Below are 6,288 nucleotides of genomic sequence, written 5' to 3' on the forward strand. Positions count from 1 at the left end.
TGATTGTATGATTGAAAAACTTTTATGGGATCAAGCATATAAAATTAAATTTGTTGCATGTTCAATTATAAGACTAAAGAGTGGTATTGAAATAAAAAGAAGATTTATTTATTTATATATAGATGTATATCACCTGACTCTCAACATGACTATGTATAGATTCAGAATGTGATTACATGACCCATATCACTGGGGTTAAATGTGACTTTATGTCCCAAACCATTGGGGTTAAATGCGGAGTGGACTAAGCCACAGGGGTTAAATATGGAGTGTCTTATGCCGTAGGGGTCAAGTGTGGCCATAGTCATTAGTTATAGAGCAAAAATTGGAAACTGAATACTTGTGTATAGTTATGCGTATAAGTCTATAAACGTAAGTGTAGTTTATTATGAGATTGGATACTTTCATTACTTCGATAATATGTATTTTTATTTTGTTAATTATATTGAGAGATGAAATACCTTATTTTAGTATGTAGATGCTATTGATAGAAAATGTTATAGACTTGTATTGATGTATCATGCTTGGTATAATTTAATTAAGCAAAATTACTCGATATGGCTTGAAAAGTACTTATTACATGCTGAGTTGTGAAGCTCATAATCTTCAACTAGGTTTTTTTTAAGATTCAAAGATCAGAGGCTAGGCTAGTATCGGCATTTTGAGGAAGTACTAGAGGCGGTGTTGTTCTGATAGATTGTAGATCTAGTTAATCAGTATATGCATAATATTGTATTTTCTGGATTGTGTATAAATAACTTAAACACTAGAAGTTGTGGATTGTAAAATTTAGAAGAAGAATTCTGTGTTATAGCTTGTGGTTGGGTGTATGGCATATGTGATATTTTGGTTCAATAGTTTAGTTGTTTTGATATTTACTATTGCCTATAGATGAATTGTATATTTTTTAGGTTATATTGAAATCATTGACAGGAGAAATGTCTTGCATGCTTATAGGGCCAGCCCTTGTGAGTATGGGGCATCTATCATACCCTAGAATTGTGATTCTGGGATCAGGGCCATGACCGTTGAAGTAGTATCGGAGCATAAGTTTATTTATAGGCATTTACCTAGGTCCTAGGATATAACATACGGTGAGTGCAAGGGGGATGGTTATCAGATACTTAGATGGAATTCCTATTTATTGTGGTTGATAGCTTTAAACGTTAGTTTATTTGAGACCTTATAGATATTGCCGCTTTAGTGTAGGTTGGAAATAGCACTTCATTGTGTTAAGAATATTGCCAACATTAATGACAACTTTCATAATGGCAAATTTTCAATTCAATAGATTGATAATAGTGGTCAGTAGGAGAATGTCCCAACCTCTACCAGAAACACTCAGACAGACCAGCAATAGCAGCCTACAATGTTTCAATTTATGGAAACGGTAATTGGAATAATTCAACAACAACTGCAATTTCAACAACAGATGTGGCAACAATTTTTGCAACAACAACGGCAGCTATTGCAACCAAAGGAATCATAGTCATCCAGTGTTGGGTCTCACTCTATGGAATATAGTAGTATTATAGAATTTAACAACTAGGCTCCCCCAGCTTTTAGAGGAACTATGGAACCATTGGAGGCCTAGCACTGGCTAGAGAAAATTTAAAAGGCCCATATGGCAAATCCGGGTTTGGAGCACTGTAAAGCATCTAAAAAGGTCATGAGGTATTTACAGAAAACCAAATTTTTTTTGCTAGCATTTAGAAGGTCTAATAATCCTGAGGTAACTATGATTCTAACTTTGCTGGTTGCATGGATGATATGAAATCCATTTATAGTTATATTTTTATGATGGCTAGAAGAGCTATTTCTTAAAAAAGTTCAAAACAAACCCTCATGGCATCTTCTAGCATGCAGACAGAGTTTATGGTCGAGCTGCAACTCATGTTGTTTAGTTAAAAAATTTTATCTCAAGGCCCATGATTGTTGATTGCATTTCAAAACCACTTAAGATTTATTGCGATAATAGTGTAGCCGGGCTCTTTTCAAAGAATAATAAGAGTTCTAACATATAGAGATAAAGTTTCCGCAGTTAGTGATTTGGTTAAAATGACGTTGTTATTGAGCACATAGAAACTGATGCAATGCTGACGGATCCATTGACCAAAGGACTTAGATTCAATGAATTTGTTAAACATATGAAAAACATGGGTCTATTGGAATCTTTTGATGTACTTAGTTAGTAAGAGGATTATTTTGTTAAACATTATTTAGATGCCATAAAGTATTTTTTAATTATTTTAATGTTGGAATATCACATTTATATTTGTGCACATATGGTTGATTGTAAATGTTGTTTAAATAAAAGACTTAAGCATGAAAGGTGTTGCTTAAGCATAAAGGTGTTACCTATGTTACAATTGATATCATGGTTCGTCTAATATATAAAGGTAAAATTGTGATATAATCTTAAAATTGTTGTAATTGTAGCAGCTTTCATTTGAAAGTATAAAGGAGTTTTATTTGAGACTATAAAGTAGAGTGATAATGAACTTTATATATTTTGATCATGTAAGGATACAAAGTTCACATTACATTCACTACATCATTAAGATCCATATCGATAAGATTATTAGCATTTGTAAGCATAGAAGTGTCTTGTATCAGTAAAAGATATAAAGGTTACTATGATTCAATCTTAGCGGTTTTGTCGAACCGAATTTTTGACTTAAGATATTGTTCATTCAGGACATTTGTATATGTGGTCACATGAGGCGAACTTAGCCCGAAAGTCATTTTCGAATTACATATATGTATACAATAAATATATTTTCTTTTAAAAATTAAAGTCTTAATCAATGTTGCCCGTGTGAGAGCATGTTGAAATTTCTCATAAAGGTAGGCTTCTATTTGATTATGGATCGATTATATTTTAATTATAATATTTATACCTTTATTATTGTATTATACTATAAATATAATATTATATTACATTATATCATATATATTAATATATTATGTTAAATAATTTAATATTATGTTATATTATAAAAAATTAATTTATGCTAATAATTATAATATTTTATATCTTTATTATTATATTATACTATAAATATAATATTATATTACATTATATCATAATATATTGATTTGTTATGTTAAATAATTTAATATTATATTAAATTATTATCCTATAATATATAATGTTATAGTACTATATTATAATAATATTATATTACATTACAATAATATTATACTATATTATTATTTATGTATTAATACATATTATATTTTATTATGCTCTGTTGTATAATACTATATAATATCCTTTATGGTCATTTTGTCATACAAAAGTACTTTCTCAGTTTGTTTACCAAACATATATTAAAGTGCCACAGCACTTTAGAAATGTAGTTACCAAACATCAAACAACTTTTTATAAAAGCTCTACTTCAGAAAGCTCTACTACCAACAGCTCTCCCAAACAGGACCTTAGCCCCGGCCCAAAAAAGGCTCCCTGCATGGAAGGACTCAAAGACAAAACAAAAAGAAAAAATGCTCTCTTTAGTGAGTTCGCCTTAGGCCGGAAAGGCATCAAAGACAAAACAGAAAGAAAAAAGGCCTCTCTTAGTGAGTTCGCCTTAAGCCCCAAAATGCATTGAGCCGCTCTTGGGTACATTACAAGATCTCTATAATTTATACGGATATTATGCTGCCAGGAATGCTGTATGATGCTCGATAAATTTTTTATTGCAGTGCCAATCATCCGGAAACATTTTCTTCTCACTTAACTACGTTAAATGAATCATAATTTGGCAGAGAAGTGGCACCCAAGTCACTGCTCCTTTGTATTTTAGTATGACCTAGCAACCTACCAATTTCTTTCTAAAGGTGAACCAATAGTTATTGCATGTGAAAAGCTAAACGGCAACAGTAGGATGGTCCTGGGGAAACAAAAGCTGGTCCTCCTCATCCCCCACCTCTGGAGTAGAATAGATGATTAAAGCTTTCTTTGATGTGCTCTACCAAAGATGGGGCAAAGGAGCGCTTTCTTTTAGGCCAAACATGTATTTAGAGAGGCTAACGGAGCTGCGGATTAGGTGACTGCCTACGTAGCCATCTACTCCAAGGGCACCATGTGGGCCGGAGAGGAAAAGTTGCCCCGGGCACTCCACGACCTTTAGTTTTTTAACTTTATTAGATATATTCGTACTCATAATGCATGAAATATCTATTTTAACAAAAAAAAAAGAGTGTTTTCTTAGACTTCAAGCGCGAATGAAATGTTTCTCTTGCTACATTTTGCAGATAGCTATTTACCCAGATTCTCAAACACCCTTTTCCATACAATAATGCCCTATGTGTCATCAAGTAATCACATGTTTTATTAGGATATGGTGCACAATCATGTACTTGTTAGGCTCTGATTTGTGAGTAAGATTGTTTATCCTGATTTTTAATCTTCAACTACATGGCAAGTGATGGCCAGAATTTGGTTATAAAATAGGAATGAGTTGTTTAATTGGATTGACTCAGATTAGCCTAGCTAGCCATACTTTCCATAGATTATTTACTATGAGATGTTCAAGTGCCCATTTATATGTCATTGATTCTTAATTTTCATAATAGTTGCGTAATATATATATATGACAGCCAACCTAATTCTTCATTCTTGGCCCTAAGACATCGAGGTTGATTATCATTTTGTTCTAGATCTGTTTGTTAACACAAAGCTTCATGTTAAGATTTTTTTTTTTTTTTTTGTCTAATCATGAACTTGCTAACCTTTTCACCAAGAGACTCTTCTACACAGAAAGATATGGCATGGTACTGCAGTTCCAAAGGATAACTTTGCAAGTTTTTGTATACCATAGATACAAAGTTTAAGCCTAGCCAAAAGACCGGCCATCCACCACAAAATCTCTATTTAGATTTCAGGGCAATTTTTTCTTGGAGTGGCTGCAAGTCCCGGCAGCAAGATTCATGGAGAGTTCAAAAGGACAATATGTGAATTGATCGGAGATAAAGGAAGATTTCTCTCCACCCTCTTAACTTGAATTTCTCACAAAAAAATTTTAAAAAAAATAAAAGAATGGTGAAATGAGGGTTTATGCCTCATTTTCTTTCATTGATAATCATAAAACCGAGATAAATAGCTTCTAGTTATAATAGTAAGATCCTCCCCTATACAATTAGGGTCGGATTTCTCTTCTAGTTCTAATAGGACTTATTTTTCTAAAATAAATATAACTAGTATAAATAAACTTAAAAAAATATAAAATTATACTGGAGGTATATTTCGATTTCTACATCAATTTTGCCTTCGGTTTCTCTATATGACTCTTCTTTGATTAGGAGATATGTCCGATCAAAATCTTTTTCGAAAAACAAACTTTCAGTCTGACGGAATATTGTAGAGCTTAAATGATGGAATTTGGGCTTAATTGTTAAGAGCACCACCTCGTTTAGCAAGTGCTACATCGTAGATCTCGAAAATTATCTGATCTCAGAAAAAGATCATCTTACGAGGATGCCATATGATTAAATTATAGCCTCCGAAAGTTTGATGCATGATTCAGCTTTCTAATATGGTGGATTTAGCTCTTATATCCTGTCCAACCTTACTTGTAATGGCGAAAATGGTCCATATCGAATCTAAGAATTCTTCTGGATCAATATGCAAGGTATATGGCATAGACGGGGGCGGCATGGTCATTTAGGAACCAATTTCTAGCAGGTCGGATGCCAAGTGAGGGGGTAGTTCTAAATACACCCCCCCTATTGCTCAGGACACCCCCCAAAAATTAAAAAAAATATACCCAAACTAACCTTTAGTGTAATTACCATATTGCCCTTGAAATTTTCTCAGTACACCCCCTTCCTCCTCCTCCGTTTCGTGCTCCGTTCGGCACTGGATCGCCGAACAAAATGCTTCTGTTCGGCTGAACGGTGCCGAACAGAAGGCTTCTGTTCGGCGATCCAGTGCCGAACAGAAGGCTTCTGTTCGGCAACCCTCAACCGAACAGAATCCTTCTGTTCGGCGGAGGGGAGGGGAGGAGGGGTAGGAGGGTGGGGAGGAGGCGGCGGAGGGGGGAGGGGTAGGAGGGGTAGTTGGAGGAGGGGGAGGTGGAGGAGGAGGAGGAGGAGGGGGAGGTGGAGGAAAAGGATGAGGAGGGGGGAGGAGGAGGATGAGGGGAGAGGGGGAGGGGGAGGAGGAGGATGAGGAGGGGGAGGAGGAGGAGGCAGAGGCGGGGCGGAGGAGGAGGGGAGAGGGATGAGGGGGAGGCAGAGGTGGGCGGGAAGAGGGGGAGGGGGAGGAGGAGGATGAGGAGGGGGAGG

Source organism: Phoenix dactylifera, chromosome 14, assembly GCF_009389715.1.
Source record: "Phoenix dactylifera cultivar Barhee BC4 chromosome 14, palm_55x_up_171113_PBpolish2nd_filt_p, whole genome shotgun sequence".
Taxonomy (NCBI): Eukaryota; Viridiplantae; Streptophyta; class Magnoliopsida; order Arecales; family Arecaceae; genus Phoenix; species Phoenix dactylifera.